Genomic DNA, 22,599 nt, shown 5'->3' with positions numbered 1-22,599 from the left:
TGCTTCAATCGGGACGTTGACGGACTAAGACTCTCCAGCCTCATCTGGCTCCTCTTGATCGGCTTCTATCGCCTCCCTAGACTTTCGCTCTCCAACCTTCTCTGGCTCCTCTTAATCGGCTTCAATCACCTCCCTAGACTGAGGCTCTCTTGCCTCATCCGACTCCTTTGGCTCGGCTTCATGATGTTGCTCCCCTGGCCCAACCTCTCTAGCTTCACTCACCAACGCCACCTCCATTCGCATCCAGATGCAGCAAGCCGACCAACGGGCTCCCTCTCCCTCTCTTGCAACCCCCTTCCTCTCCTCGCGCGGGCGAACAACCGAAAAAAAGCTACCAAAAAATCTGCCTCGGGTTAATTTTTCACTTATAGACATCCGATGACCCTGATTGCTCGAAAAAAAAAAAGAGAGAAGCTGAAGGCCCTGTGCCTACTTTTGGGCGCGAAGGAGAGAGCAAGTAGCCCCGAGCATAGTATGTGTGAGTGCGAATGCTTACAGACAAAGAGGGACATTTGCCATGCGACATATGAGAGAGAGAGAGAGAGAGAGAGAGAGAAGTTGAAGGCCCTGCGCCTACTTTTGGGCGCGAAGGAGAGAGCAAGCAACCCCGAGCATCCACAACATGGGGTTTGGCTATGAACCTTTCCGCCTTCCCTTGTGAACAGCAAGAGCGGAGGCAATGGAAAGCTAGCATGCTGCCACCGTCCTCGTCTAAACCCAGCATGAGCTCCAAGGCCTCTTATTGTTTTTTGCATGGTTTCGTACTAAGGTATAGCATAATAGCAAGCACACAATTCTTTGAAAACAAGTTGGCCACATACTACTTCTGTACACAGTCACAACACAAACCCTAATTCTCACCTTGACTTTCCTGCAGAAAAAGACATCTCTAAGATTTGCGAGAGGCCAGTGAATTCTTTCTGCTTCAAATTGCATCTGAGCAAAGCGAAAAGCTGTTTCTTCTCCTAAATGGTGAAGCTGCATCTTTTGACTTCTGTTTTTCTTGTTTCCTCATATCTTAATTGGCTTATCTCTGTATTCTTGGCACCTTGTTTTGGTATGCTTCACAAGATCTGCTTGTGATCGGGTGTCTCCATGGCCAATCTCACTTCAACGGAGCGCAACTTTCACTACTTGCAAGAGTCTGGTTAGTTGTCATTTCTCTGCTTCCTATGTGCCATACGCAGTAGTTCATATTGTACACGCTATGTTTGAAATGACACTTACACATTGAAGACTTTGACAATAATTATCATAGTTCTCAATCTGTTACCTGATTTTAATGCCGGGTTTCTCATGTAATACGCTAAGGTTGTTTTTTCTACCGAGGCTAGGTAGTGGGTATAGTTAGTGTGGAGGCAGAGGTTTTTCTTGCAAATATGTAGATTTCAACTTTTCGGGTTCATTCTTCATGAAGGTTGTTGAATGTGAAAATTGGAATTTCAGCTAGTGTTCTCTAGGATTGGCTACTTCAGTTATGGTTAGACAATGGGGGAAACATTGACGACCTTCTAGAGCCAGGAAAAGTGGCCTTTTGTAAGGCTTGGTTACTGAGTTCTATGTGCTTCTATTTCACAAGACTCACTTTCTTTTCCTTCTGTTTTGGGAGGGGGGACTCTCTCTTTTCTTTAGCATGAGCTTCTCTGGCACCCTTGTTTTTATTTGAGCAAGTGTATTTTTGAGAAGGAGGCCTGTTTTTTCTATGCAGACTTATTTTTCTTAGCATGGGCTTCTTTTCTCTGCTGCTACCCTTGTTTTTTTGAGCAAGCGTATTTGCGTGTGCACTCTATGACAAAAATTAATGCCTCTGAGTCTATATAAGAGTCGTCACATGTGGGCATTGATACACAGATTTTTCCTTGGTGCATGGAGGGACTATTCTTTTGAAATGACATTTTGGGCACCTCATTGGTATATGGGTTTAGCTCAAGAAAGACCAATGGATTTCCAATTGTTTTATCAATCCCCAATATCCTAGGTTCAACAATAGGGTCACTTGTTGGGACCATCCTTGTTTCAAAGAGCTGAGTGGAATCCAAAAATCACTCTTTTTAGGGGTATTTTTGAATTTGAGGGGTATTTTGCTTATCAAGATTTGACCTTTGAAGTGTGGACCTTGGGGACCGGGGTTTTGTCCATGGCCATGTGAGGTTTGAACGCTTAAACATTGAACAATCTCTAAAGGGCGTTTTCTCAAATTTTCAATGCGTGAGTTCTCAGCTTACTTTAGTCGTGACTCATTTTCGCCTGCTCAATGCTCTTAGGCTTTAGCTATGGAATCCGAGTCCTGACCTGCTGATCAGTGACACTTAGTCATGACGTCCCGACCTGCTGGAGTTGGCGTTCAAGTCCCGACTTCTTTCACTGCAGCCGCCAACGCTGTTGACTCCCTGAGCCTCTCGTTACCTGTCCGATGTTGCGCCTAAGACTGTCCGAGGCACAAATCTGTCCCAAATGAGAAGCGAACTGCGCAAGCCTGCTATGGTGCTACCGCCTACCACAAGACCATGCGCTATCGCTTGGAGTTGGAGCCTGCTACGCGTGCTGCAGCCAAGGACTCAAGAATCAAGAGCCTCGTGACTTTTATTTCAACATTGCCTTAATGTAAGTTTAATAATTTTTATATTTATTTAGTATTTTTTCTCAAGTTCCAACAGAAAGAAAACAAGGGCAAGCTAGGAAATTGGAATTCTCTTGTTTTTTAGGTCAAATATTTGAAATGTTTGTCCGCTATTTACACTAAAACTTATGTAGTTTTTTTGATTTACTTCAAGGCAAGCTCAAAATCTAATTAGGGTTTTACGATATTAGCTCATAGTTTGAAGCATCTGTCGATAGTTACACTAAATCACAGTTTGAAAGCACAATATACACTAAATCTGCTTTTAGATCATAGTTTGAAGCATCTATCGATAGTTACACTAAATCTTGTCACATTTTGTCAAATTTTTTCAAGGCAAGCTCAAAATCTAGCCTAGATTTTTCAAGTTAGTGATAACCTATGAAAATTAGAATGCATTATTTCAGTTTTCATTGTCCATTAAAGAGTTCAACTCTCCACTAAACAATGCGGACTATGTATATATAATGTATATTGTTTTTTTGTTAAATAACCATTCCATCTACCATAGTGAAAGGTGTTCAATAAAAAAATACTTGGAAACTTGGAAAATGCCTTGTGTCGGAGCTTGTAAACTTTGTGTTTTATATAGTTAAAGTATTTTATATGCTTCAGTCTTAAAGAGTTTAATACGTCGCAATCTTTATTGTTTTGGCCATACTCACAATTTTGGGTGGTAGTGTTGTATTAACTCAATAAAGAATGTACTTAATCTCAAACTGGATGTGTAACATCATAGCGTTAAAGATTTTAAGACTATGTGATTGGAGGTTTCCTATGTACTATGATATGGAGGTCATACCACCACTTTGAAGTTAGATTACTTTGATTCTATTGAAAATGTGTTTGATTTTAATGTGTAAGATAATCCTTAAATCCCACGTGGGAGCCCAAGATGAGGTAGACAGCTTTTTTTGAAAAAGAAATTATGTGATGAAAATCCCATGTGGGAGCCCAAGAAAAGGGTGTACTGATCTTTTTTTAGAAAGAGGTCTCCATACAAAGGAGACTCCGGCGAAATTTTTAAGATTTATATTTTATGTACAAACTCAATATTAAATACAGATGGTGCTTTTTAAAAAGTTGCATTTTGCTCAAGCATAGACGTGCATTCATATCACATATAATTGTTTTTGTGCAAAAAGATTAATCTTTTAATGGGTTGTTTTGTAATGTGTTTTGATTTGATGAGTGAAGTTTTTCATGGTTGTTTAAGAGTATGTATTATTTTTTATTTAGAGAACAATCCATTTCATATGTGCCTTAAATCCCATGTGGGAAGCCTACTAAGTAGGTGACTAGTATCATATGTTTTGAGATTGAGATTTGTATCAGTTCACAAGGCAAATGCTATTTGTTTTTTGACAAATTACATTGAAATGATTGGTTTATATTCATTATATTTGTTGCTTTTGATGGTTTGTTCTCTTAACATCTATTGCAAATGAAAACACACTATAATGTAAACTTTTGTTCATTTGCACTTCAACATGTATTTTTGCAAAAGCATGTGCTTCTAAAATTGTTATTTTACTAGTATACATAAAATAGTGGGTCATTACATTCCGTACGAAATCCGTATAAGAGGGGATGGCTCATTGCGAGAACGTCCTTATTTTGTCCGTATGTAGGGGGTAGGTTAGCATGTAAGATACCGTACATAGGGGGGTTTCTCTAATTTCAATGCACGCAGGTGACATCTCCCCATTACTAATAGTGAATCCCCCGGGAGATGCAAATGGCTTTGGAAATCATCGTAATCTTCAATTAATCAATTCAAGCTCTGGACACATTATGATCAACAGCCAAGGCGGGTTGTTAGCAGCATCGACACTTGGGTTCACTAAAAACTAGGAGTTTAGGCTCCCTTTACAATTACCCGAGCCATTAACAGCTCCGTGATTTATGAAAAAGGATTAACTAAATCTAGGATGTCATCGATGATCAAAAATTTCCTCCGTGCCGGATTTCTCTTGTTGATCTTTGTATATTTTCACTATTTTCTGTTATAGAGAGAGAGAGAGAGAGAGAGAGAGAGAGAGAGAGTTTGAAACTTTTAGCTTGCTATCCTTGGTCTCAATATTCGAATACCTTCCCTTGGTCGAGTCCCTTCCTCGCTTATGCACGAGAAAAAGAGCATGCTTTGGTCATCCAAGCTCTCCCTTTGCCGAAACCTTGCTTAAATACTTGAATTCGAGAGCCCTTCCTTCCAATCTTTGCTTTGAGATCCCTTCCTTTCCGCATAACCTCATACTCATATCCCTTCCTTGTCGGTCTCGACATCTCAACTTGTTTCCCTTTGTTGCTTCAAGGTCCCGAGAGAGAGAGAGAGAGAGAGAGAGAGAGAGAGAGAGAGAGAGAGAACGAGAGAGATTTTTTCTTTAATGTGGCCAACTCCGAGTGAGAATCCCCTCCTTGTCGTAGCTCTTTCCCCTCTTCTTTCTTCCCCTTTCTTCTTCTTCTTCTTCTTCTTCTTTTCTTTCTCTCCACGGCGTACTCTCCTTTTTCTTCTTCTTTTTCCCTAACTTTTATGCATGCTATGCTCACCTCTCCCCGTTAAAAAAAAATTTTATCAAAGCTTGCTTTTTAAGAGGGGCAACAACGGTGCCGTTGTTGCCCTCCCTCTTTTCCTCCCTCCTTGTCCACACTAAAAAAAAAAACATTTTCTTTGATTGGGTGGCCATCCCATCGCCTCTTGAAGTCATGGGCGGCCACTTCCCACCTTGGGTGGCCGGTTCCCCTCAAGGGACACCACATTTGTCATACATATCGAACAAAGCATACTCAATATGCTCCCTTATGGGCACCACATTAGGTTACATGTCAACCAAGGCATTGCTTCGCACGACATCTTTTCACAGTCCTTGACTAACAATATCATCGTGAATTTTTGTTGCCCGTAACAAGGTCTTGAATAGTACCACATGCCCCCAAGATGCAAGTATAAGTGATTTCATTTGAGGAATGGCTTTCCCTTTGCATTTGGTTTAAGGACACCAGCAAGTCTTCGAACAACGAGCAATGGATTGGCACAAAACCATCTGCTAGCATGCAGTCGACAACTGGCACACACTTTAACTTGTTACATCTTTTTGACCCAAGATCCGATTGATGCACAGTCAATTCCTGCTAACCCCATATACTGAGTACTACCCTCTCAAATGATGTCAAGCTCCAAAAATCACTAGATGGCACACCGATCGAGGTGACCAACTTGGCACGGAACTGGTCCCCCGAGGAAATTTAATCTGGCGATATCTTGGTAACCGTAACTTCGATCACTGATCTAAAAAGATTGACATGCTCCACAAACCCGGTACTTTAGGCCCATGCATTCACTTCATCTCTGATCCTTCAACTACAGTTTCCCAATCTGGTACGGATCTACAATTGACTCAAACTTCAAACTGCCATAACTTTTTCACTATAGCTACAATCAACAAGCCGTAAAGACAGACCGATAGAGCACTTCAAGCACTACAATTCTAGATCATAATCTCCCATCTGTAATCACTTCAAGCATACTCCTTTTAGGATCATCAAGGCATTTATTGGCCCTGTTAAGCCACATCTAGCATACCTTAATCATTAAACTTGGCATGTTAACAAGCCCTGATCACTGCTCAGTAGATGTGTAGGCTTCAAAGAAGATTAGCTTGTATTTCTTTGCTCTGTTTCTCATCATGGAACAGCAGAGTTACAGGACATCGGGTGAACATAATGGAAGTTAGCAACATAAACACAGCATTTAGTTATTTTGGCATGAACAATAATTTTGCAAGAGAGAGAATTTAGAGAACATGACAACAGTTGAGGACCGGATTTATGTGGAGCCGGTCCCCCCTCCAATAGGCATTTGTATTATGATTTCTCCCATCAAGAGAGACTTGTTACAATACAATCTTTTTGTTCCTTTTGACCTAGGTGAAGCAATGAAGATGGAAAGCTTCAAGCATCACGAGCATAACATAAACTTTGTGGAAAGCATTAACTATCCCAAGCCTCAGTCCCAAGACCTCAAACACCTTCGAAGGTGGAGAGAGCTAGCAGGTAATGAGGGTAGGGAAGAGGAAGAAGAAACATTTCATAGGAAAAATAATTAGTTCCTCACTTATTATCACTCTTCTTGCTAGCATACATAATAGCATAGTAATGAAGATTGAGAAGATGGAAAGCTTAAGCATTGAAGCATGGCTCTTGGTTGGATTTGCATTCCATAGCCAAGAGTGTTGGTGTAGGCTCTCAGCCTCTCTACTTCCTTGGAGAAGGAGAACGATATCTTGCACTTTGCACATCACACAATGAGAGTATGTATGTGTGTGTGGGAGAGAGTATACCCCCTAAGCAGGCCCCCTACTTGCTTTGGTGGACCCCCCCTCCCCCCCCCCCCCCCCCCCCCCCCCCCCCCCCCCCCCCCGACGGTTGTAGCTCATGCTTGAAGCTCATTGGACCCCTACAGGCCTAGCCAATCAGAAGCAAGATTCATACCAAGCAACAAGGGTAGCCTTGGGACAAGTGTGCCCCTTTCCCCTTTGAAAGAGAGGGCTTGATAAATGCTATAACAATTAATTAAATCGACTAAATTATCATTGGACCCCTTGGAAGGCCAACCAATAGGCTTTAGGCACACCATGAGGGTAACCTAGTTAGGAGCTTGACATGTGTCCTACTTGCCTCATGGGCAAGGGGTGCCCTTTAGGAGAGAGAGTGGTCAAGCAACCACCCCCCCTTCTTGCATGGCTCGACCCCTCCTTGTAGGGATTCACTTTGACTTTTGTGCCACCTTAAGCCCCTCAACCTTGGGCCTAGTTCTCACCACAAGCTTGGCCCTTAAGCCCCTCAAGCTTGGACTGTGTTCTCACCTCAAGTACAGGCCTAGCATCTCAAGCATGACAAGCACCTCAAGCATCTCAATCATCAAGAACTTCAAGAATCTCAGTCCTCAGTCATGTCAAGCACCTTGAGCTTGGGCCGGGGTCCCACCTCAAGCACAGCCCTAGCTTACCTAAGGTCAAAGTATTTTTAACACAAACTATTGGAGGTCTTCAATGAAGCTAACCCTAAGGTCTATATGCTCAATCGGTTAACCTTGCTCTTTGATGGACCATCTCTCATCTGGGCCCCTTTACCATTGGCCCCGTGTTGAGATAGATCTATAAGCACATGTCTATATCCTAACCCTTGTTCCATTTTATTCTCCAGCATTAAATGATCAGTTTAATAAGAGAAAATCATTTGGGTTGGTTAGATATTAGATTTTATGACATTACCTCTCTCTTGAAATCATAGTCGTCCTCGACTATGAGGTAGAAGAGATAAAGCCTTAGTCATTAGTCAATCTTGCTTAGCAGGTAGAGGATTCCTTTTTACCGTACAACATCTTTCCAAGATGGATGACTAATCCATTTGGTGCTTGGGAGACATAGCTGATGCAAGCATGTCTAATCTTTAGTCCATTTCATTCTTCCAAGTAGAGTGAAAAATTCTACTTGGTGTTTGAGAGACCATGTAGTGCATTTTTGTCGCTCTTCTACATCCATCTACACACCTGGCACTTAACTTTTTTCAATAATGCATCCCATAATCACGTGAAGTGGCCCCCAAATACAGTTCTCATGATGACCTCTCTGCATAATTCATCACAAAAAAACACCCACGTTGTGTCTGTACTTATCCACGTGCAAGTATTGACCCCATTCGACCTCTTGACACCACTGGATGCCATCTAACGCACCTACTTACCTCATGGCGTCGGCCCGCTGATAGCTTCCTTGAGAAGTTTTACGCACCACAACTCCTCATTATTATAGAAAAAACACACTGGTACTGGTGATAATGAAAATCGATGTACTATGTACATGTTGTCCTACATGTACACATGTGGGCCCCACGTAACCACCTCGCTCTGGAAAATGGGCAATCTTTTATTCGATGCACCATGAATGTGTATGTACATATGTGCAATCACTTCTTCCAAAAAACTCCTAACATAATTTTCCCTCCCCAAAAACTTCAATGGAGCTCATCTTAGATAAGGACAAACACATGCACATCAAATGAGTTTTCATAGTTAATCATAACAGGCAAAGGGGATGGGCAAATTATGTTAGGAGTTTTTTGGAAGAAGTGATTGTGTATATGTACATACACATGCATGGTGCATCAAATAAAGAATTTTCCATTTTCCAGAGTCAGGTGGTTACGTGGGGCCCACATGTGTACAGGTAGGATAGCATGTACATAGTACATCGAGTTTCATTATCACCAGTACCATTGTGTTTTTTCTATAATAATGAGGAGTTGGTGGAGCGAAAGACTTCTCGAGGAAGCTATCAGCAGGCCGATGACATGAGCTAAGCAGGTGCGTCAGATGACATCCACTGGCGTCAGGAGGTCGAATGGGGTCAAGACTTGCACGTAGATAAGTGAGGACACAACGGGAGTGTTTTCTTGTGATGAATTATGCAAAAAATTCGTCATGAGAACTATATTTGGGGCCCACTTCACGTTGACGGGAGCAAAGCGAACCCCGAACCCCGACGGCCTCTAAAACACCGGGGACCGAATGGCGTGCCTCGAGCCTGTCATGGTAAAGCAAACAGGGGGCACCACCTAGCTTCAGCGGCTAGGACGCAAACAACACACCACCATAACAAAGTTTTCATCCAAGAGAGATGGACGCTTGGGAGTAATGATGAAGAGGAAAGGGAATGAGATCAAGTGAGAGAGGGAGAGAGAGAGAGAGAGAGAGAGTGAGGGAGAGAGAGTGAGGGAGGGGGTATAGCGGCTTAGTACTTAGGCACCACAAAAGGATGGCGAATCCGCACACCCTTCACACATACACAAGCTCACTCCAAACACAAGACTAGGTGGCGATTCCGCACACCTCACATGGGCAAAACATTGCAAGACAACATACTCACAAAACCTCAAGCTTTATTTAGAGAATAAGGCGATGAAATGGGGATCATAGGGTAGGGGAATGAGAAGGGAGAGCGTGGTAGAGCACATGGCGGATAGGTGGGAGTTGATGGCGAAGACTCGCACGAGGGTTATGGCCATCATCCTTCATTTAGTTTCCCTTCATCTTCCATAGCCAAGGGTGTAGAGGTCATGCTCAAGACAAGCATGGTGATTGCGGTGATGGTGATGGTGTGGGTGTGTGTGTGTGCACTAGGCACACACAGTGCATAGTGTGTTCTTTGGTGATGTTGTGTGTGTCCTTAGTGTGATGGTGACCCCTCTTTATATAGGGGAGGAGGGGGGAGAAATTCTAGAATTTAGAAATGAAGAAATCATTATCTACATAGGCCATGTGACTGTGGGCCCCACTTGTCTGGCTGTGTGTATATGTGCCAGAACAGCAGTCTCATGAGAGAGAGACTAAGAGAGAGAGATGGGTTGATGAAAAAAAGCGAGAGGTGACATAGAGAATAAAGTAATTACAAGAGGGGAGAGAGGGGAGTGTGTTCAGAAGTGAATCTGTGTGCAGATGTGTGTGAACACAAGAAAAATCAGGCAATCACCGGGTGGGGATGGGTCTGTGGGCACCTTTTTCAGTGAAACTGAGTGTGTGTGTGAGTGTGGGGGAGGTTATTTAGCTACAAGACAAGAGACATGGCGCCCTTTAGAGAGAGAGGGGGGTATTTGGGTCATGGGATATGATAGGAGAGAGAAAGAGGGGGTGGGGTATAATATTTTGGAAGATAGGGTAAGTTGCATGTGAGTTAGGGTGCATTATTGGTGAGTTATAATGCATTATTGGTGAGAGGTGGGGTAGCTTGAGGGGAGAGAGAAAGGAGAAAGGACAAGGGGAAGAGAGAGGGGAGTTGACGTTTTGAGTGGAGGAGAGGAAAAGGGACACCCGGCGGGGCAACAGTGAAGAAAAAGGAGGCAAGGTGGGGATGGGCTACCCCGCAGGCATGAGGTGGCATATTTTACCTTTCTTATATATTTACATAATCATACTTTATTTTTTTCTTACTTTTTCCAATGCCTTTTATCACTCCCTCCCTAAGAGAGGGTTTTCATGGGGTGGGGACGAGAGAAGAGGGGTATGGGAGCTTGGCTTGTGAAAATCCCCCATCATTAGCCCTCCCCTTTTGGCTAGAGGTATTCATGTCTCTAGCTCATCTGTTTGATCATTATCGTCGGAGGTGGCGGCTGATGGTGTGTCCTCATCTGGAATGTCAATTGGTGGAGCTTGGTCAAATCGAAGAAAATAAGGTTTAAGTCGCCAACCATTTACCCTGGTTTTATGAAGTTTTCCATCAGCCTCCATAAGCTGGTAGCTTCCATTGGCATACTTTTTCCTGATGATGAAAGGGTCTTCCCATCGGAGCAGGAGTTTCTTATCCTTGCGCGTGTCGAAGCGATTGTCGTAGCGGAGCACCAACATTCCTTTCTTCAATTATTTTTTCTGGAGATTCTCGTTAAAGCTAATCCGTCTATGCTCTGCTTGTGCTGCATAATAATTTATTGCTTCTTCTCTGTACAGCTGCAGTCTTTCCAAGTTGATGATGTGATCTCTCAAATGCATTTTGGGTTGTTGAAGTTGGCTTGCCATTACTCTGAGACTTTGTAGTTGCACTTCAATGGGCAAGATTGCTTCCTTACCAAATACTAGATGATACGGTGTGAATCCCAAGGATGTACGAAATGAAGTTCTGTAGGCCCATAAAGCTGGTAGTAGATACTTATCCCAGTCTCCGAGATGATTGTTTACCTGCTTGGTAATAATTTTAGAAACCATTCCATTTACCTTTTCAACTAGGCCATTACATTGAGGGTAATATGGTGAAGAGTGCCTCCTTGTAATGCCCAGTTTCTGCATTAATTCTCCTACCAAGTCTGCTCTGAAACCTGGCCCTCTATCAGAGATGATCTCTAAAGGTGTGCCAAACCTACAGCATATGTGCTCGTGGATAAATTTAGCTACCTCTACCGCTTTGATTCTAGTGGTGGCTGTAGCCTCTGCCCATCTAGTCATGTAGTCGAGCCCCATGATAATGTAGAATTTTCCTGAGTTGGCCCTAGGTAATGGCCCAATGGCATCGATACCCCATTTTTCAAATGGGCCATATGAGAGAATAGGTGTCTGTGGTTCAGGCATAAGTGACCTAGTGCCGGCCTTTTGACACAACTTACACGTTTTGCACCAATGGTGTACATCACGGTTGAGGCTAGGCCATATGAAGCGTGCGTGCAAGATTTTCCTACTTGTTATGTCTAGGGCAAAGTGACCACCACAAACCCCGTTCTGACAACTAGCAATTACTCCCGTGATTTCGTGAGAGAGAGGGACCTTCCTGAGTATTTGGTCCTTACCTTTACAGTACAAACCATCATTGATGAGTCGATACCTTGTGGCCTTCCGCGTCATCCATTGCTTCTGTCCCTTTGTTAAATCTGATGGGCATTCCCCTGTTTCCAAAAAATGCATGATGTCAGGCAAGGTATCTCTGCCTTGAAATAGAGGGAGCTTTAGTTTTATTGCTCCAACCACCACTTCCTGTAGTCTTTCACTTGCTGGGGCATCTGCTTCTTGGTTTTGAGCCCTTGGGATATGGTGTATTTGAACTTCTTCAAACTTACCCAACAAGGTTTTTACACCACTTAAGTGAGTCTTTAAACTAGGATTCTTGCATGTCCATGCTCCATTTACTTGCCTTACTAGAAGTAGAGCATCCCCAAATACACTAAGGCGTTGTACACCTTGCAAGACGCACCATTGTAGACCCTTGGTTAGTGCTGCATACTCAGCTTCATTGTTAGAATGTGAATCTAACAATTGGCCCAACGAAAATACCTTTGTCCCTTTGTCATCAAAGACCAATATGCCAGCAGCTGCTTTGTCGGACGCTCGCTTGTAGGCTCCATCAAAGTAGAGAGAGAGTATGCTCCTTCTACCATCGGTGGTACTGGAGGTAATCGGACTTCTCCTTCCTTAGATTGCTTCTCCTTCCCTTCAAAGACTTGGTAGGTCATGAGTCCCCCCAAACTTGCCCTTGTCGTGCTTTCTACCTGTACCGTGTAGTCAAACTCTTGCAGACGAACTAGCCATTTAGTAATTCTAGCAGACACATCCATGTGTTGTACAACATAGGGAAATATTTCATCCGTGGTTAGAATCACAAATTGCTTAGGCAGCAAATATGACCTAAACTTTGTAGTTGCAAATCTAAGAGCTAGGACTAAGTGTTCCACATGGGTAAAACCTTTCTCTCCTGCTGTCATCATTTGACTAGAGAAGTAGATTGGCCTCATGAAAGATGTCGTCGTATCCTTTTGGAGTAGCACAGCCCCCAATGAGTCATCACCAACACTTGAGGTGACATAGAATTTTTCATCCCACTTAGGTGGTGAGATAGTTGGCAGAGTGGCTAAGACCTCCTTTACCTTGTTGTAGTGATGTTCGCTTTCCTCGTCCCAAGTGAAAGTTGATCTTTGAGTGAGTTGTTGCAGTGGTAGAACAAGTTGTGATAGTAGATGTATGAATCTACTTAAGTACCTCACTTTCTGTAGAAAAGAGACCAGTTGACGTGCGGTCGTTGGTGAAGGTAGGGCTATGAGTGCGGACACCTTACTTGGGTCTGCGTTGATACCTTTTGCTGAGATTTCATGGCCTAGTAGAATGACTTTACTCTCCCCAATGTGGCATTTATCCAAATTTAATTGCCCACCTAGGCTCTGCAGCCTGGCCAAACCTTCAGTTACCTTTTCTAAATGTGAAATACGGGAGCTATATATACAAAAATCATCAATGAACACTCTTATGGATGTTCCAAAGAACAGTTGAAAAACATATGTGACATATCTTTGGAATGTGGCAGGTGCATTTGTGAGACCAAATGGCATAACCCTGTATGCAAAACAACCCCATGGCATGATAAAAGTGGTTTTTAGCTGATCTTCCAAGGCTATGCGTATTTGAAAGTATCCAGAATAACCATCACAGACGGTATAGCATTCAAAACCCGCTACTTCATTCAGAATTTCATCCAAGAAAGGGAGAGGAAAGTGGTCTCTCTTTGTAGCTGCATTTAGTGGTTTGTAGTCAGCACAGACCCTCCACTTACCATTCTTTTTAGGCGTCACCACTACGGGTGACACCCATTCTGAGTTTTCTACAGGATAAATGAATCCCGCCTCCAGCAGTTTCCTTACCTCGGCCAAGAGTGCCTTTTCTTGTATGACCCCCAGTCGTCGTAGCTTTTGCACAACTGGTTTTACCCCTTCCTATGGCTTAATATGATGTTCCACCACTGTAATGCCTGTGATTCTTTCATAGTTGTCAATGAACAGGTTAGGAAATCCCATCAACATTTGCAAAAAACTATCTTTCTCCTCAAGTGTTAATTCCGTAGACAACATACCCTTCAACCTACTTCCTCCTAGGCCAGGTGATTTGCTCTCCTCTTCATTGGGTTGCCCTTTTGGTGATGGATCACCAGTTGTGCTTACCCTTTGTGGATCCTTCATAATGATACCCATCACATCAATGGAACTGTCACTTTCGTCGATGGATGTGGTCTCCTCCTCAGAACTGGAAGATTCGCTAGTGGTTTCATCTGCCGATGTTTCCAGATTCATTTGCTTCTGCTTTCCAATCCTCATATCGTAGTAGATTGTCTCCCCTTTCTTACCGGTCATGCGTAGAAGGCCAGTACCCCAGTCCTGTTTTGCCTTCATGGCCATCAACCATGGCCTTCCCAAAATTAGTGGATAGCCCTCCCCCTTAGTAGGCATTACAAAAACATCTACCTCTACCTCAGTGTTGAAAGCTTTGATTTTTACGGCACTTACCACACCCACACACTTTACTTTTGCGTTGTTTGCCATTTTGCCTTGCATGGAGAAGGCCTGTCAACCTTGAGCCCTAATCGAAGCATCATAGATTCGCTCATTACACAGATTTGTGCACCTCCATCAATGTAGGTGTTTCCAACCCTCTTTCCTTTTATGTTTACGTCGACAATTGGAAGGATGTCATCCATGTTGCATCCCGAAATTGCTCCGGCTACCTTTGTGTTGGAGTGTCTTGTACTTACCATTTTAGACCATTGTCGCCTTACTTTAGGTACAAGATGTAGCAGCTGTGGCCATGTAATCTTCGGTCCTTGCTCTGCCACATCCAATGTTAGATCATAGGGCTTAGAACTTTCCCCTAGCCGGAAGTCGGTGATGCCCAATTTCCGTCGTGGCTTGGATGGCCTCTTGCTAGTTTCTCCTCTCATGCTTCTCTCATCATCTGATTGTGTAGCCTTCTCCCTCCTGGCTCTTTTCACAGTCATGGCCTCAAGTGGTTCTAAAAAGGTTACCTTCTCCTTACCCTTGTCCCTCTCCTTTGCTCTAGGTTGATCCACTACTACGGCTTTTCCTTTCTCTTCTAGCCTTATGATGTTTACAGGGCGATCAGGTGGTGGGGTTGGTGGAAGAGGTGGAATGGATGCTTGTAGTGGTGTCTGGGGTGGACATAGAATTTGTGTTGGTGGGGTTGGTGCTCGGGGTGGGGGTGTTCTTTCTCTAGGGGGTGACAATTGGTTCCTCCTACCTCCTCTATTATAGTTTTGTCATGGTTTGGGACAGTAGTACATACCATGACCGTCTTCTCCGCAGTTATAGCAATGATACTCCCTGTTTTGTCGTCGTGCTCTTCCAGGGTCTTGATCTATTTCTTGACTCCTCCCTTGTTGTATTAAGTGGACAGACAAATTCTGCAGTTGGTCAGTAATATGGGCCAACATATCTTGTTGGTCATCTCTTACCCCAAGAGCCGGTGGTGGTGGTGGAATGGTGGTTGTCGTAGTTGCTAGTCGACGTGATGTTGTTGTTTCTGTTGACTCAGTTTCTTTCGATTTCATTCGCAGCTTCTTGTCCTTAAGGCGAGCAATCTCAACGGCTAACTCGTACGTAGCCGGGAATCTACCTTTCACCTTCTCCTTGAGAAGCGGACATAAGCCATGCGTGAACCGATCTTTTTTAGGAAATCGGGTGCAGCTTCCCCCCTTGCCCGTGACTCAACCCACCGTTCCCACAAATCCATAAATTTGGACTCATAGGTGGCATATTCTAAAAGACCCTCCTGCTTCAAGTCTCTCAACTTGTCCCACAACTTTTCTGAAGTGGTACCTCCCCCAAAGCACCTCTTAAAAGCAGTTTTTAAGGGTTCCCAGTCATCCTTGGTTGCTTGTGGAAGTGCATTGTACCATGATCTAGCTTCTAGCTTCATGAGATGCTTAAAGATTCTAACCCGGGATTCATCCGTATCTTTGTTGCTCACTACACATGCTACTTCAAAGTCATCTAGGAAGTCTGTTACCAAATCCTCCCCCTTCTTTTCTTTAAATGTTGGAAATGCTACACTTGCCATGATTACTAAGAGAGAGCTAGAAAGACACACTGCTTAACTTGCAAAAGTTTTTTTCTTCTTTACAAGGAGGCGTGTATACCCTCTTATACTAGGACATAGATTAAAACTTCAAACGGTACGTTGCCTTGTACCAAAGGTAGGACAAATGGTTGATCTGATGCCAGAACTCAAAAAATCGCTCTCCACCCACCATGGTGTCAATGACGTGCTGGTAGTGAGCCTTCAAATCCAGTATTACCTTAATTGAGCGTACACGTGTTGGTATGTGTGATCTGTCATGAGGTAGGTTGTACTGATTCATGTGAAGCTTAGAGATGCTTAGTCACTGTCCAAGCTTGTGGGAGAGGGTGGTGTTCTTTCCTGAAACAAACTCAGTAGATCCCTAGTTTCTCTAGTGAGAGTGTGAGCCAATGATTCCGTTATCTGTGCTGCAGCATCAGGTGCGACTTGAAAACTGACTGTGATAATTACCTCGGTGACTTGAGTTACCCGATTCTCAAAGTAGAATAGTGCTTATTCTCTATTGTGTAGAGCTCCTTCCATTTTGTTGTTGTGGGTTGGTTGTAGGTTGCGGACATGGTTTCGACCTTCTCCTTCTTCTTCTTGGCACTTGGCCTATGTATATCCACTGGGTTTGGCATGTTGGTTGACTCTCCCACTGCGAATCGATTACCGTTACGCTTGGCACTCGAGCTTCGATGGAGATGCGGAGTTCGTCTAGTTGTGCTTGGAGCTCTTCTTCTTCTGTCGTCCAATTAGCAAATCCTGCTAGCCATTCATCCATTCACAATAGTTTAGGGGTTTCAGTCTTGTAAACTGAAGGTTTTCATGAAAAGATCCTCCATGGGGGCACCAAATGACGGGAGCAAAGCGAACCCCGAACCCCGACGGCCTCTAAAAAACCGGGGACCGAATGGCGCGCCTCGAGCCTCTCATGGTAAAGCAAACAAGGGGCACCACCTAGCTTCAGCGGCTAGGACGCAAACAACACACCACCATAACAAAGTTTTCATCCAAGAGAGATGGACGCTTGGGAGTAATGATGAAGAGGAAAGGGAATGAGATCAAGTGAGAGAGAGAGAGAGAGAGAGAGAGTGAGGGAGAGAGAGTGAGGGAGGGGGTATAGCGGCTTAGTACTTAGGCACCACAAAAGGATGGCGAATCCGCACACCCTTCACACATACACAAGCTCACTCCAAACACAAGACTAGGTGGCGATTCCGCACACCTCACATGGGCAAAACATTGCAAGAAAACATACTCACAAAACCTCAAGCTTTATTTAGAGAATAAGGCAATGAAATGGGGATCATAGGGTAGGGGAATGAGAAGGGAGAGCGTGGTAGAGCACATGGCGGATAGGTGGGAGTTGATGGCGAAGACTCGCACGAGGGTTATGGCCATCATCCTTCATTTAGTTGCCCTTCATCTTCCATAGCCAAGGGTGTAGAGGTCATGCTCAAGACAAGCATGGTGATTGCGGTGATGGTGATGGTGATGGTGTGGGTGTGTGTGTGTGCACTAGGCACACACAGTGCATAGTGTGTTCTTTGGTGATGTTGTGTGTGTCCTTAGTGTGATGGTGACCCCTCTTTATATAGGGGAGGAGGGGGGAGAAATTCTAGAATTTAGAAATGAAGAAATCATTATCTACATAGGCCATGTGACTGTGGGCCCCACTTGTCTGGCTGTGTGTATATGTGCCAGAACAGCAGTCTCATGAGAGAGAGACTAAGAGAGAGAGATGGGTTGATGAAAAAAAGTGAGAGGTGACATGTAGAATAAAGTAATTACAAGAGGGGAGAGAGGGGAGTGTGTTCAGAGGTGAATCTGTGTGCAGATGTGTGTGAACACAAGAAAAATCAGGTAACCACCGGGTGGGGATGGGTGTGTGGGCACCTTTTTCAGTGAAACTGAGTGTGTGTGAGTGTCGGGGAGGTTATTTAGCTACAAGACAAGAGACATGGCGCCCTTTAGAGAGAGAGGGGGGTATTTGGGTCATGGGATATGATAGGAGAGAGAAAGAGGGGGTGGGGTATACTATTTTGGAAGATAGGATAAGTTGCATGTGAGTTAGGGTGCATTATTGGTGAGTTATAATGCATTATTGGTGAGAGGTGGGGTAGCTTGAGGGGAGAGAGAAAGGAGAAAGGACAAGGGGAAGAGAGAGGGGAGTTGACCTTTTGAGTGGAGGAGAGGAAAAGGGACACCCGGCGGGGCAACAGTGAAGAAAAAGGAGGCAAGGTGGGGATGGGCTACCCCGCAGGCATGAGGTGGCCTATTTTACCTTTCTTATATATTTACATAATCATACTTTATTTTTTTCTTACTTTTTCCAATGCCTTTTATCACTCCCTCCCTAAGAGAGGGTTTTCATGGGGTGGGGACGAGAGAAGAGGGGTATGGGAGCTTGGCTTGTGAAAAGCCCCCATCAACGTGATTGCGGGATGCATTGTTGAGTGCCAGGTGTGCGGATGGATGTAGAAGGGTGACAAAAATGCACTACGTGGCCATTTTTTGGCCTGTTCGGGGTCTGTTTGAGGTCATTCAAGAGGCCAAAGTTTCCCAAGGGCTAAAGTGAAGTGTAGACACTGAAAAACCTGAGAAAAAAACCAGCAACGTGTGGAGAGAAGATGAGGAACGGCCACAACTAAGTTTTTGCTATTTTTGGAGCTTGTTTTGGCCATAAACTGCTCATCCGAGCTCGGATTTGAGCACTTTGATATTGTAGACTGGGATTTTGGGCCGTTTCAGACGCAATGGTGCTATCCATTTTGCCAAATTTCTCACTGTTTTTTTGTTTTTTTGGCTGTGTATGTTTCTCCAGTGGAGCGAAGCCTTCGCTCAAATTTATAATCGTATCTGGCATAATTCATCCTTATTGTGTGAGCTATTTGCCCCATTGGTGTTTTCCCAAGCTCAATTGTAGCTAAACATCAAAAATATTCCTCTTTTGGGATGAGTTTTTGTATGTGTGTGTGTGTATGTGTGTGTGTGTCTCTGTGCTGAGTGGGCAAATGGATAGTCTCTCTCCTCTCACTCCATCACTGTGCTCCCTGTCTCAGCCAGGTGGGTTGTGTAAGCCGAGTGGTACCCCATAGAGTGTGTGTGTGTGTGTGTGTGTGTGTGTATCATCCCAAGGGTGTGTGTCGGGTGATTATAGAGGCGTTGTGTGTGTTTCCATACCGCTCACATTCTTTTGGCGCCTCCATGGAGGATCTTCTTCGAGTACCTTCAGCTTCGGCATTACAGGTTACAGGTATAGGTATAAGTGATTCACAAAGGTAGAGGTAGCTAGATTAGAAGGACATATTGACAGTGGAAGTCACTTGCAGTTGTCGTGGGTATGCATCATTTGATGCCTGTTTGAGCGCATTGTCTGGTATTGTACACTACTTGTGGATACTACCATTATACGCCTTTGTGGAGCCATACTTGGTTTTATTTGGCAGTCCCAGCCATTTCTAAGACTTGGTCTGGAAGATAGTCATTTCTGAGACTTGACTATACGAGATTTGCATAAGGTTTCGTGAGAGGGTTGATAGCGTGAGGTTTTGGGGGATTCTCAAATGTGAGATCCTTTCGGTGATAGAGGTGGCTGGAGCACCTTTTTCGTGACTTCGTCATAGGCTATGTACTAGTGATTTCTACTTGATGTCGGGTTCCATTGTTGGCAGGTTATGCATACATATACAATCTATAATTTGGGTTCTTACTGCTCTATTTCTGGGGAAACTCTGCCAAAAATTTTCCAAGTTGTGATGGCTGGTTTTTTGGTCTTTTGAGCCATTTATGCTATTATGCTACTGAAATTATGGCAAAATCAGAGGATAAGTCAGGTGTGCCCTCTTGGGAGCTGCATAGTTGGCTTTAATGGATGATCAAAACGGACCTCAATTCACTCCTTTTCATTTAACACAAAGAATCCAAATAAATGTTCATGTGTCCAGGAAGATTTTTTTCCAGCAGCGCATAGTCTTTTTGTTTGGGCCAAGAAGATTAAGAGAGATACTGGAATCCCCTTTTTGCCTATTGTAATTCCGATGATTAACTATGAAAACTCATTTGATGTGCATGTGTTTGTCCTTATCTAAAGATGAGCTCCATTGAAGTTTCTAGGGATTGAGTCAGTAAAAATTTTGGGTTCTTGCACCTGTGTTAGAAGGGGTTCTCAAAGCATTAAAACTTGGGTATCCATGGCTTTCTCTTATCCGGAATTTCATGGAAGAAGTGATGCAGATGTGGAAGACTTTTTGGAAAATATGGAGGTTGCCTACATTAGCAATCAGATTCATGATCTAGCACAGATGTTACGTCTTCTCCAGATTTGTTTGAAGAGTGATGCACGAGTTTGGTCCAAAGCATTTGAAGATTTTTGGTCGTAGATCTTCGTGCACTGCTAGAATTCTAGGGTTTTTTCTAGGGGTTTAGACTAGCTACCAGTCATACAAAATGGATCATTGATAAGTATAGAACTTACCCCTCATGTCTCGTGTGAGACGGCACTGAAAACAGGTGACTCTGAACTCCGAAAAATACGCGCGAAGAGGGTCGAAAGGCTCTCTCTCCAAAGGCAACAAGTGGAAATGAGGTGATTTTAGCCTACCTTGGGTATCTATACCCGGACTTCTCGAATCATTTTTCCCCCAAATTCCCCTGTTAGTCCTACTAGGCCATGAAATCTATTGTAGACTCAAAAATTTCCCCAATTGGATTCCTTTAGCTCATTCTACAAGAATTCTACAAAAGTACGTCTTCCCGCTTCCATCTGCCGATTTGATTGAAATTTTGTGTGCTTGTCTGCCTTGTCTTTTTCATCACCACCGTCTTTAATTTTTCCATATGAGCTTTTCCCCAATTGGATTCCTTTAGCTCATTCTACAAGAATTCTACAAAAGTACGTCTTCCCGCTTCCATCTGCCGATTTGATTGAAATTTTGTGTGCTTGTCTGCCTTGTCTTTTTCATCACCACCGTCTTTAATTTTTCCATATGAGCTTCTTTGCTATTTTTTTATATGTTTATTGAAAAAATAAAGAAAATAAGAAAAGGCGCTAAAAGAGCAAAGTGAAAATCCCATAATTAAGAAAATCCATTGAAAAACATAGCTTTGTTGCTTTTTGTTGGATTTCTCCATTTTTAAGTCTCAACATCAAGAAAAATGATGAAAAATAACCAAAAAGGACTATTTTTATGATTTCTTGATAGAATATACACTATTTATACTCATCCGGGAGATATTATGAGTTAAATTCCCTTGTTAATGATTTATAAGGGTATTATTAGGTAACTTTGCAAAAAATCACACGTTAACATCAATTTTTTTTCCTCTCTTCAAACATTTCCCTTAATTGCTTTGTGCTTTTCCACCCTCCTAGATGGCGTACTCCGGGACGACTGTGTGCATGGGTTGAACAATTGTGTCTATGCATAGCCTTGGTTGGCTCTACCATGCTTTGAAGATCAATGCAGTTCAAACCAATACGATGTGTAAGAGTTGGGTCTTGAGTAATTAACTCAAGGGTTTCTGATGTCGAGGCTTCTGATGTTGTCTCCCAAAGAGCAAATCTTGTAGCTTGTGTGCCCTCTGCTTGATTGTACCATCAGGATGCTTTAGCACGATGATTTCCTGAGCTGTTGGTATCACTATTGACTGTTGTTGAGCTTTTACTCGCCATTAATTCCTTGGTTTGTCTTGGTTAGAAGGGTGTGGTTGAGTGTTCTGAGACTTAACTTTCCATTGCTTAATTGGTTTTACGGTTTGCGGAGAAGATAAGTGCTCTTTTTTTTTCAAAATCCATTTCGTGTTAGGTTCCTTGTTCAGAGATGCTCGTCTCTGTGTTTTTATCCTTGGAACCGTCTTTGGTATTGTCAATGATGTTTTGGGCACCCAGATTTGAATCGGCTTGTCCTTAAGCTGTGCTTTTGGTACGAAAATTTTCCTGACTCCTTGCATACTACTTGTAGAATTTACTTGTCGATAGGATGGAGAAGATTGATTACTTTGTGGTTTGCTCTGCTGGTAACTCCCTTTCCATTTCTCCTTGCTTGGTGCAATTGGAACAATGAGTTGCCCACCTTTAGGTGATAGCTTGAACTGATTCGTATCCCAATATGGTATTGCCTTGTACGTTCGCATCCATGAGATTCCAAGTATCATTGTCTCATTCATGTGTTCATCTCGTAAGCATACAAACTGATGTGTACATGAACATCCATGTACTATCACATTTAAGTTGACTACTCCCAATGCTGGTGTTAGGTTCATGTTGCATCCTTTGATAGTCCCTATTCTTGTTGTCAAAGACTGACTTGTTGCTTTCTTGTATGTGGAATAACTGACTGCATTTACTCAAGCTTCTGTGTCGACCAATGCATTTGTGCTATGATTTTCGAGTTGTACTTTGATGCGAAGGTCCATTCCATCTAACCATTCATCATCTGTTGACACTGCATCTTTCTGCAATTCCCATTGTCGGTCATCTATTTCCAGAGTGTTGATGGGAATAGGTGTTTGTTGATTCTTGAGAGCAGCTTTCCTTTTGAGTACCCAAATCCGAGCTTCTTCTTGGGCTTCATAATAACCCGCTGTCGTTTTATCTTCCTTT

The sequence above is a fragment of the Adiantum capillus-veneris genome, chromosome 11 (genome assembly GCF_014529385.1).
Source record: "Adiantum capillus-veneris isolate H3 chromosome 11, ASM1452938v2, whole genome shotgun sequence".
Lineage (NCBI taxonomy): Eukaryota > Viridiplantae > Streptophyta > Polypodiopsida > Polypodiales > Pteridaceae > Adiantum > Adiantum capillus-veneris.
This window is presented reverse-complemented; position numbering follows the sequence as displayed.